The sequence below is a fragment of the Elephantulus edwardii genome, unplaced genomic scaffold (genome assembly GCF_000299155.1).
Source record: "Elephantulus edwardii isolate Elephantulus edwardi_28Jun2011 unplaced genomic scaffold, EleEdw1.0 scaffold00146, whole genome shotgun sequence".
Taxonomy (NCBI): Eukaryota; Metazoa; Chordata; class Mammalia; order Macroscelidea; family Macroscelididae; genus Elephantulus; species Elephantulus edwardii.
Window position 1 is genome coordinate 4,019,511 of NW_006399896.1, and position 12,111 is coordinate 4,031,621.

A 12,111-nucleotide genomic window follows, 5' to 3' on the forward strand; every position below is an offset into this window, starting at 1 on the left:
GGGGAGGGGTTTGTGCGGGGAGAAGGGTGCTCCAATTAATGAATGGAATCCCAAAATCTCTGTAGATGTTCATTGAAATGAAAAATAAACAACTTAAATTAAAAAAAAAAAAGAGTGCTCATTAAAGGAAAAGATGGTGAAACTTTGTCTCACTCTGAGCCTATTTTCAGAAAGAACTGATCCCTGGACAGAGACATCGTACTAGTAACAGTAGAGGGTCAGCAAAAAAGAAGACGCTCAATAATATGGATTAACACAGTTACTGCCACAATGATCTTAAGCAGAACAGAGATCATCAGGATAGTCCATAATAATAGAAGGTTCAGATATGTTGTTCATAGAGAAGCTGTGAGTCACTTGGTGACACCTAACAAGAACATAGAGAGAGCTCAGTTGGCCTAGTGGACAGAAAGTGATACTACCAAGCCAAAAGTAGGTGATTTTAACCTGCAGCCCTCAGGCCTGGTTCAAATTGGTTTTGGTCAAACACTGTTCTAAGTGGTATAGCCCTGCTCTGTCCATTTGCTGTATAGAGGTAACTCATTATTGCTGTAATGCTAAATATTGTGACACTGATGTGTCAAATGTGATAATGGTTACCAATGGTGGACAATGTTTGGTGGCACTCCCCAATTAAAACAAGCTTGGAAGTAGCAGTGGCATCTGCTTCTGAAGTAGCTTGCCTCTGGAAACCCTATGAATTTGGAGAAATTATGAAAGTTATACAAGTGTTCAGGTCTTTTGATTCCTATGAGTGGTCTACAACTTGATGGCACTTAACAACAAGAAGAATAGAAAAAAAAATGGTTTCTGTAGTAATGGCTTATCATTGACATAGGTCCCTATAGGGCCTCCACTGGTTTTCTTAACCCAGTTTAAATTAATTGTGTATGCAAAAACACTGTTTTAGAACTGCTTTGAATATGTATATGTTAAACTGTATGTGTGTATGTGTGTGTTTATCTGAATTCGGATTTTTCCAAAATAGATTGTTAAGTCTCTTGAACTAACCAGATGCTCAGTGAGAAACAGGTTAGTTCATTTTATTCTATGATTATTACTCTCCTTCATATAAGGAAGATATCCACAACCAGAGCAGATTCTCCCTTGTTGTTGTTATATCCATCTAGTCACTTGTAACTCATACTGATCCTATGCATAATAGCTCTGAATGTTCTCCTATTCTAAACCAATCTCACTGTCTCCAACACATCTGTCCCCAGAAACCCAGTTATTATGTCAATCCATCTCATCCAAGGTTTTCTCCTGTACTTTCCCTTTACCCTTTCAAGCATAATGTCCTATTCCAAGAACTAGTTCCTCCTGGCAACACACCCTAAGTATGTGAGACAAAGCTTCAAAATCTTTGCCTCCAGTGACCAACTTGCTTTTACCTTCTCCAGGGCAGACTTACTTGTTCTCTTGGAAGTCCATGGTATATTCAATACCCTTCAACAGTACCACACTCAAAGGCAACAATTTTTCTATTGTCCTTAGTTATTTTCTAGCTCTCTGATGCATAGCAAGTAATTGTGAAGACCACGGCCTGTATTAAGTGCACCTTAGTCTCTAGACTAACATCATTGCTCTTTAACATTCTGGAGAGGTCCCTGATAGCAGTTTTCCCAATGTAATTAATCTTTTAATTTCCTAACTGCTTGTACCATAAGTGTTGATTGTGGAACCAAGTAAGCTGAAATTGTTAACCATTTCAATCTCTTCTCCATTTATTATGGTGGTGCCAATTGACCCAATAGTGAGAATTTTTGTGTTTTTTGCTTTGTTTTGTTTTTTATTTTGAACTTCAATCCTTAGTAGAGGTTGCAGTTCTTGACCTTCTGCTGCAAAGGCTTCAGGTTCTCCTCAGTTTCAGCAAGCAAGGTTATGCAATCTGCATAGCACAGGTTGTTGATTATTCTTCCTCCAATCCTGATGCCACATTCCTCCTCACATGGTCCAACCTCCCACATGATCTGTTATGCATATATATTGGGAAGGTATGGGGACAGGATGCATCCCAGAAGCATTATTTTTATGATTTTGAGCCATACAGTGTTTCCTTGCTCTGTTCTGACTACCGCTTCCTGATCTAAGTATAGGTTTCACATAAGCACAATAAGTGTTCTGGGATTCCCATTCTTCTCAAGTTTAGCCACAATTTGTTGTGATCCACACAGTCAAATGCCTTTGCATAGATAATGAAACACAGGTAGACATTCCTCAGGTACTCTCTGTTTTTAATCAAGATCCATGTGACACTGGCTATGATGTCCCCAGCACTGCAGCTTCTTCTAAATCCAGCTTGTACTCCTGGCAGTTCTCTGTAGAGGACTGTTCCAATACTTTTGGATAATCTTCAGCAGGACTTTGATGCATGTGGTATTAGTGATGTTATTCAATAATTTCCACACTCTGTCAGATCACCTTTTTTTGAATAAGAATAAATAGGGATCTCTTCCATTTAGTTGGCCAGGTAGCTGTCCTCCAGATTTCTGGAAACAGCCTGGTGAGCATGTCTACGTATGTTATTGACTCTTGGAGCCTTGTTTTTTGCCAATACTTTTAGAGTAGCTTGGACTTCGTCTTTCATTACATTGCCTCTTGGTTATACACTCCCTTAGACATTCCCTTAGAGCTAGTCAGGGATCTCCTTTGGGCTACTTAAGCTGCTGTCAGAAATTGTCTCTGTGAATATAGCAGCTCTTACAAGCTTAGGAATAAGGTCTTGGACCAAGGGAAGATCGATTAAGACCATTTCATCTTGGGCAATGGCAGTTTACTAATGTTTAGTGGTAGTCTTGAAACTGTTTTTAAAAAGGTTTCATCTCTGTGTCATCTAGACACTGGTCCTTTCGTAAATTGGTAAAACTACTTTCAACCAATGATTTATGAACAGAAGTGTCATGTGACCCTGTGAGCCATTTCATGTCATTGAAAGATTTAATTGATCTAGATTGAAAGAAATAACAAAACAAAACATTACCAATGGTTATAGCAAAGAAAGTTTTGTTTCGTTATTTCTTTCAATCTAGATCCTAGGGGAAGTATAAAGCAGGAAAAAGTGCCTAGATCAATTGTAGCAGCTATTTGAGTAAGAAACAAACTATTACTGTTTTAAAACATTGAATCTTTTAAAACATGTCTAGATTTAGACATGAGATCACTTATATAAGGGGTAGAGGTTTCCTTCAAGCAAGAAATAACTCATACCCTGAGCCTCCAACAGGTTTTCAGAAGTTGTAAGTCACACAGGAGGAGACTGTCCATCTTTCTTCCTTGGAGCAGCTGATGAATTTGAACTTTCTGCCTTTGGATTGGTAATGCAACTCTCCACCCTCCAAAGCTTTCTAAAGTTTGCAGAGAAAATGTGTTTTTAAAGCTAAATTGTTGTATAGAGTGTTACACTGTGCCACCAACTATGATGTCTCCATTGTTGACAAATAAATATAATTTTTACATTGTTAAACAAAAGAGGTTAATATCATGAAGGTGAATGTGTTTGTCCTCTAGGAACTGATATCCTAGTGGGGACAGCAGTTTAAAAGAAATTATATTTTAATGGAATAAACACTATTCTATCCCTGTAAACAAAATGCTGTAGCAAATGAGAATAACTCAGTTTAGAAAATGCAGGAACGCTGCTGTTACATATTGCCTTCTGTCAAGAAGCAGAGTCTGAAACACATCTGAACACAAGAAATGCTCTCAGGATCAAAACATAGGGGGTAGTGAGATAGCAAGATTTGACAGAAGGAAAATTTGACCCATGATGCAGCCACAACAGTTCTCTGCTGACCCTCTGGGGAGTGATGAAATTCAGTCGTCCTTAATTGCATCAAATGGAATCAACTGGTCATAGGTTTTGAGCTACCTGTAGAAGGTGGGTGTGACCTTAGGCGTGAAGCTTTCCGCACCCAACATCACTTACTGAGAGGAGAACTCTGTTGTCAACTATCCACTGTCAACAGGACTTATAATGTGAGAATAAATGCAATAGTCTTAAAAAAGAAAGGACACTACAGCAAGCACTACAACAATCAAGAAAATTTTGGAAAATGAGGAGAGAACACCAGAAAGAGAAAGTATCATGACCAATGGCATGGGAGTCAGAAAGCATTTGGCGTTTTCAAAGTATTTGGAGTGATCCAGTGTGACTACAAAATGCAGAAAGGGTACATGTTGAAGAATGACAAAAAGAGATCCAAGAAATACACATTGGGACCTTTTTTGTAGTGATACCAACTGCCACGTTGAGAGATTTGAGTTTCTTTGTCGGGAACACTGGATCCCATAGGAAAGAAATAAGGTTAGTGCCATTTTATAAAGTATGTAGAACATGTTGAATAAGGGAAAACTCCTGAATATCTAAGGGAGTTATCAAGCAAATAAGACTGGGAGGGGGGGCATGCTTAAATAATGAGTTGGGTATTGAAATTGTTGAGTATTTGGTAATTGTTATTGTTGTTAAGTGCCGTTGAGTGGTAGACGACTCATAGAGACCCTGTAAATGAAAGACCTGAACACTTGTATAACTTTCATTGTTTCTCCAAGTTCATAGAGTTTCTGGAGGATGCCACTCCTGCTTCCAAGCTTATTTCAATCGGGAAGCTCCACCAAACACTGTCCACCATGGGTAACCATTATCACATTTGATACATCGGTGTCACAGTGTTTAGCATCCCAGCAACTGCGAGTTACCTCTATAAAGCAAAAGGATAGACATAAAAATAGTAATGATGGCAGGAGGAACTCAGAAATAATTGCCTACATTTAAGATGATAGTAAATAGTTACCTAAGCGTGTTGTTGTTATTGTTGTTAGGTCCTATTAAGATGGGTACAACTCATAGTGGCTCTATGAACAACATATTTGAACTCTCTCTCAACCTATGCCATCTTCATCATGTTGAGTAAAACATGTAGTCACAGAAGAATAAATACATTGTATAAGAAAGATCACTGTACAAAAAGTTAAAGAAAAGTTTACACAAAGATACGATCAGTCTGATATGGTTACTGACGGGGCAGGAAGGAGAAAAGAGTTAAAAAAATTAAAAATTAGCAGATAATATACACTTGAATTTGTTGTTGAAATCCACCAGCTGCTTTGTGGGAGAAAGATGAGCAATTTGAAAACTTGCTGAGTCAGTTATGACTTATGGATCAGTTATGACCCAAAGGTACATACAATACACTTATTTAGATGGATGAAGAGAAAGACATGAGTTCAATAGATTATCAGTCATTATAGGTATTATAACTAATGGTATGAAAAAAATGTGTATGAATGATTGATTGAAAAAGCAATACATTCTGTAAGCATTCACTCAAGTCACAATAAAAAAGAAAAGGGAGAAAAAAAAAAGAATGAGAACCCTGGATATTGGTGATGGGAAATGAGGGACAAGAAGAAATTCAGAATCTTTCAGAGACAGGAAGTAGATATAGAATTGAGATGGCTCATGGTTCACAAAGTAAGTATATTGACCCAGGTAGCATACATGGTATATAAAACTAAGAGTATATGTCAAGGAAAGTTGTACTATATGCAGGGAAAGGTATAATCATTATTAATTGTATTACTATTGAAAATTCTGAGATTCTGCAGTTCTGAGAGTTACAAAGAAATGTGTCAAGAACTTACAGTTCACTACCTCTTTCATTCAGAGAGTTTCTGTTCTTTTCTTTTCCTATCCTATGCAGCTCTTTAGCTCTTCACATCTAATACTCACACTTGGTATACTTCCTCCTTAATTCTCTCTCTCATTAAAGAAGTAGAAGGCTACATAATTTGGTATTATATAGATATATGGGTTTGTTTTGTTTGTTTTAGGGTTTTTTTCCCCAGCCAATAGCTACTTTATTAAAAGAGGAAAAAGTAATCAGTTTAAAGTTCCGTAGGTTTTTAAAAGCAACTGGAATTAATCAATATGCATTTGCAACCTGTTTTCTAAATGTTTTTGGAGAACTCTGTTTTGAAATGTCCTGCTGTGACCCAGGTGATCATAAGGGAAGAAGTGGTTTTGGAGAGATGCAGACTATGAACTTTCAACAGATTGATTGAACAAATGAAGAGGCAGTTGTTTGGCTGCTGCTTCTAACAGACAATTGTAATCCCTGAGGAATATACGAACAAAAGCCAAGACCAGAAACATCTAAGATACACTGATCTTTGGATTTAAGTGCAGAGTCTTAGAGGCACAGCCTCGTGCTGTGATGGTGTGTCTGGCAAGGCTACTCACATCAATATTACATTGTTCTTAGATAACTAAAGCAAAGACCACACGTTTCTTTCTCTTTTCTCTCTGAGATTGCTGGAACATCAGTCATAATGTCCTCTCTCCCTTTCCAAGAGTTGAGCAGAGTCCATGAAGAACCAAGCAATTTCTACAAAAGAAGAGATTTTATATTTTATATAGGCTTGCATACAAAATTTATATATGTTTTTTCACACTTGCTTTAATTCATACTGTGTTTCAAACAATCATTTCCATACATTGTGTTTTATAAATTAATTTCCATTGAACTATGCCCAACATAACCCCATCTTTTCAGGTCCCTGTCAGATATTTCCCATTTCTTTTATCCCCTCCCTCCACCAAATTGTGCCATGCTATGGTTTCTCCCATGTCCATCCTCTCCCCTTTGCTTCCACTCTTCCCCCTCTTGAACCTCCATGTATATTTTACTAGCTATCCTTTTATTTTTATAAAAATAATATTATGCAATATTTGTCCTTATGAGACTGAGTTAGTTCACTCAACATGGCACTTCCAAGTCAAAATGATATTTGAGCCAAATTGGAAAGATTGAACAGTTTCTTGGTGATGCCAATAACAAATGCTGCTAACCAAAAGATTGGACTTTCAGATCTACTCAGAAGTAATTTGGAAGAAAGATCTGGAAATAGACTTCTGAAAAACAAGTCATTGAAAATCTTACTGAGTACAATTCTTTGCTAGCGACATGTCTGGGGGTCACCATGAGTTGGAGCTGACTCAACAATTGGCTTTGTAAGATGACAAGGATACTAACTCAACACAAAGATAGGAGGAAAAAACTGATTAGCAGAATTTTTTGTTGCTCAATAGAACCTCTAGTTCAGATAGTAGATTCCCCATGCCATCCAGACTCATGCCACCCTCTTGGGACCACTAAGGAATTTATGTAGTAACTTGAATGTTTGCAGAGACTTGAATACTTGAAAATTATCCCCAAGTACAGTTAATATAACAGAGAAGGCTCTTAATATGTCTTTATTGCTTCACCTCTCCCTGTCATAAAAGAGCAATTAGGCATCCATAAATAAGATCTATCTCTAAATAAAGTTCTTTTCTAATACCTCTTTATTTTTGTCCATGCCATCCTATAAGCTTTCATATCACAATGACTCACATACAATAGAATGAAATACCACCTTTGATGATGTTGCCTCATGATAACAACAGTCAATCTGCTCATGTTTTTTATATTGTAAGATAGCTTGTGTGTTTGCTCATGAAAATGTATGAATGAATTTGGGGAAACAGTAACCTGAACATGTGATTTTTTTTAACCTATTATTTAAGAATTTTAGATTATTGCACAATACTGATATGATGAAAGGTATTATACTAAAAATAGATTTTCATTTTATTAATTTTAACATATTTCTCTTTGCATACAATGTTTTACAATGTAATGGAGCAGGACACCAAGCTTTTCTTGGAAATCTTCAGCATACTGCCCCAAAAACTCGATACTGTCTCTTCATCCAAATTAGTCAGGCTGAGGATTATGAAACCACAGTCCTGGATAGAAGTGCATGAGCCAGAATATCAACTTATTGATTTACAAGAAACATAGCTTTCAGACTAGTGATATTCAAGCCAACTAACTGTTCATCATATTATTTCCTCTATGGGAATGTAATTGTTTTATGAAACCATATTATCTTCATAAGACTGTTTATCGACTGGGAATCTGGATTGAACTATTGTAAGCACTGATATCTGCAAGTTAATGATTGCCAGACAACACAATCTATAAGGGAATTGCTTCTGAAACACATTTAGTTGAATATTATGACAATGCACATTATATTAGCTGCCTGCTGCCACTGGAAGGACTGCTTGTGAGGTGAGAACATGTGCAGAGGTGGAGAAGAGGTGGTTGGACCAACATCTCATCTGTTATTTGTGTTATGTAGAAAAGTCTCTCATCTGCTTCTTTGGGTAAAAGACATCTATCAAATATTGCTCTAAAACTGAGCATCCAAGATAAGACAAACTAAGGAAAAAGATTGACTGCCCATGCCCAAAATAGCAGGCCTTCAAAAACCCTATGTACCATAAAGGACAATTAGATTAGACTAGCATATTTGTGTCAGAGGCTGAGTCTTTGTATTGGAAATCACAAATGAGGAGGAACAGTTGCAAGCAGATGCTTGTGACTGGAACATAGAATATGAGAAATATTAATATAGGAAAATTGAAGATTGTTAAGGAAGAAGTGAAATGCACAAATATTGACATAGCAGGCATTGGCAAAATGAAATGGATTGGCATGGGACATTTTGAACAAAACAATCATATGATCTGGAAATGAAAAAGTCATATGATCTGGAAATGAAAAAGTGAGGAAAAAAATGGAGTCTCATTCAAACTTACAAAGACCATTTCTAGATCAATCTTGAAATACAATGTTGTGAGCCATGGGATAATATTCATATACATACAAGAAATACCTGTTAATACTACCATCATTCAAATATGTGCACCAACAACCTGAGCCAAAGAGGATGAAATAGAGGACTTATGCTAACATTTACAGTTGAAAGTAGATTGAACATACAACTTAGATGTATTAATAATAATAGATGAATGGAATACAAAAGTTAGGACAACTGACTATTTGTAATAAACCGAGAATACTATCAAGATGTGGTGGAGGTGAGGTACTGGCTGGAGTTCACCCTGAGGCACTAAGGCAACTTAAGAGTTTGCCAGATTCTTGCATTTGCTGACCCCTCCCTCCTGAGTCTAGGGAAAGGTTTTCAATAGAAGGAGCTTGGATTCATTTGCATTGAATTCTCTTTGTGATTTATTTCCTGATAATTTTCAGTAAAGATACAGTGTCTTCAGTCACTGCTGGCCCCTGTTTTTTTATGCTGTTTAAAAAAAAATTTAAAAAAAAATCTGTTTATTAAAAAAAAAATAAGGAGAGGGAAGAAGGAACAGTAGTTGGGAAACATGAACTTCATTACACAAATAGGGCTGGAGATAGAATGAGAAAATTATGTACAATCAATGATTTATCCATTTCAAGTACTTTTTATAAGAAAAATAAACAGCGAATATATATATGTGTGTGTGTGTGTGTGTGTGTGTGTGTACGCACGCGTGTGCGTGCGTGTATGTGTGTTGTTGATTGCCTTCAAGTTGAGCACAACTCCTTGCAGCCTTATGATCAAAAGGCCTTCTGAAACTCCTCTACAACTACTGACATTTATCAAAGTTCATAGAGTTTCTGGAGGCATGTTATTTAGGAAGTGGGTGCTGTGTGTGTGTGTATGTGTGTGTGCTCATGCTAAACCTATACTTGAACCAGAAAGCATTAGTCAGAACAGAGCAAGGAAACAATGTATGGTTCCAAATCAGAAAAAAAGTATACATCAAGGATGCATCTTATGTCCATATTTTTTCAATATGTGGAAAAGATCATATGGGAAGCTGGGCTTCATGAAGAGGAATGTGGCATCAAGACTGGAGGAAGACTTACGTTATGAAGATAACACAACCTTGCTTGTAGAAACTGAGGAACACCTGAGGCATTTTGCTGCAGAAGGTCAAGGACTCTAGTCTTCAATATGAACTCAATATCAAGAAAACAATGATTCTTGACAATTGGCAGCATCATGATAGAAGGAGAAGAGACTGAGATAGTTAGCAGTTTACACTTGTTTGGTTCCACAATCAACACTCATGGCACTAGCAGTTGAGAAATCAAACGATTAATTGCATTAGGAAAATCTGCTGTCAGGGATCTCTCCAGTGTGCTGAAGAGAAATGATGTCAGTCTAGAGACTAAGTTATGCCTGATTCAAGTCATGGTCTTCTCAATTACTATACATCAGATAGTTGGACAATGACTACAGATGAGAGAACAAGAATCAATGCTCTTGAGCTATGGTGCTGGAGAGGAGAATATTGAATATACCATGGACTGCTAAGCAAACTAACAGATGTGTCCTGGAGAGGGTGAAACTAGGCTGGTCCTTGGAGGCAAAGATTTTGAAGCTCTGTCTCATACACTTTGGGCATGTGGCCAGGAGGGACCAGTCTTTGGAGAAGGACATCATGTTTGGAAAGGTGGAGGGACAGTGCATGAGAGGAAGACCCCAAATGAGATAGATTGATACAGTAACTGGGCTAATGAACATAGGAGTGTCAGACAATAAGTTTGGCTCAGGATAGGACAGGGTTCAGAGCTATTGTTCATAGGGTTGCTATGAGTCACAAGCGAATTGAGAGCATTTAACAACAACCCAAGCAGCATCCTATGTCCATTTTTATTTTATATACACATTGTTAAATGCTAAATTGTACAATTTCATCTTTACACAATAAAACCTGTAACAGAGTTTGATAAGTGTTTATATAGCTATCAATGGATAAAATGGCTTTTGGTACTATATACATTGGACATCTTGTCATGTCATTTTTAACAAAACTGCATTTTGTTTTCCTTTTGCATAAAAGAGAAATTGTGTGTAGAAGTGACCATATGAATTCTGTGGAACAAATATAGTCAACTTGGCAGTTATAAATTTCTTTTCAGCTCTATTTTTTTTTTTTCAGCTGCTTCTTGGAAGCAAGGATTTTAAGGCTTTGTCTCACATACTTTGGATATGTTGTCAGGAGGCTCTTGTCCTTGGAGAATGACACTGTGCTTGGAAAAGTGGAGGGAGAGAGCAGGAAAGAAAGACTCCTGATGAGATGACACAGTACATAGGGTAATGGACATAGGTGTGTCAGAGACAGTAAGATTGGTTCACCATAGGACAGTGCTCAGAGCTATAGTGCATAGAGTTGCTATGAGTCACAGGTGACTCAATGGCACATAACAACTTAACAACAACAACAACAACGATAGAATTAATATATTTGTGGGGTTGAAGCCTGAAGCCCAGCCAGTTGGTCGCTCACACTTCAGGCAGAAAGGAAGTATATCAGGAAAATTTCCTAAGCTCTGTAGAGTCCTACTTGGCTTCTATCTAGTAATTTGGGCTTTTCAGTTGTCTCCCTTAAGAGTCCATGAAAATTACGTATTTTAATGGAATTACTTTTTTTCTTCAGATTTGTGTGGATGCCAAGTGTTTGTGGGGAAAAGTTTTTTAATATTACTAGACTTTTTTAAGATGAGCATCTTTATGCGTATGTTATTGTTGTTGTTATGTGCCATCAAGTTGCTTGCGACTCATAGCAACCTATGCACAATAGCCCTGAAATCTGCTTTATCCTGTCCTAACTTTACTATCTCCAACACACCTACCCTCTATACCCCAGTATCAATCCATCTCATTGATGGTCTCCCTCTCCTTCTCTGTCCCTCCACCCTTCCAAACATGATATCGCTTTCCAAGGACTGCTCCCTCCTTGCAACATGTCCAGAGTATATCAGATGAAGCTTCAGAATCCTTGCCTCCAAGAAGCAGGTCAGCTTCACCCTCTCTAGGATGAACCTGTTTGTTCTCCTGGCTGTCTATGGTATATTCAGAACTCTTCTCCAGCACTATAGCTCAAAGTCATCAATTGTCTCTGTCATCCCTAGTCACTGTCTAGCTCTCTGATGCATAGCAAGAAATTGCAAAGACTATCGCCTGGATCAGACACACCTTAGTCTCCAGACTGATATCACTGTCCTTTAATAATCTGGAGAGGTCCCTGACAGCAGACTTCCAATGCAATTCATCTCTTGATTTACTGGCTACTGGTACCAAGAGTGTTGATTGTGGAATCAAGCAAACTAAAGCTGTTAACAATCTCAATATCTTCACCATCTATGATGATCATATTAATACACACACATATACATATACATATACATATACATATACATATACATATACATA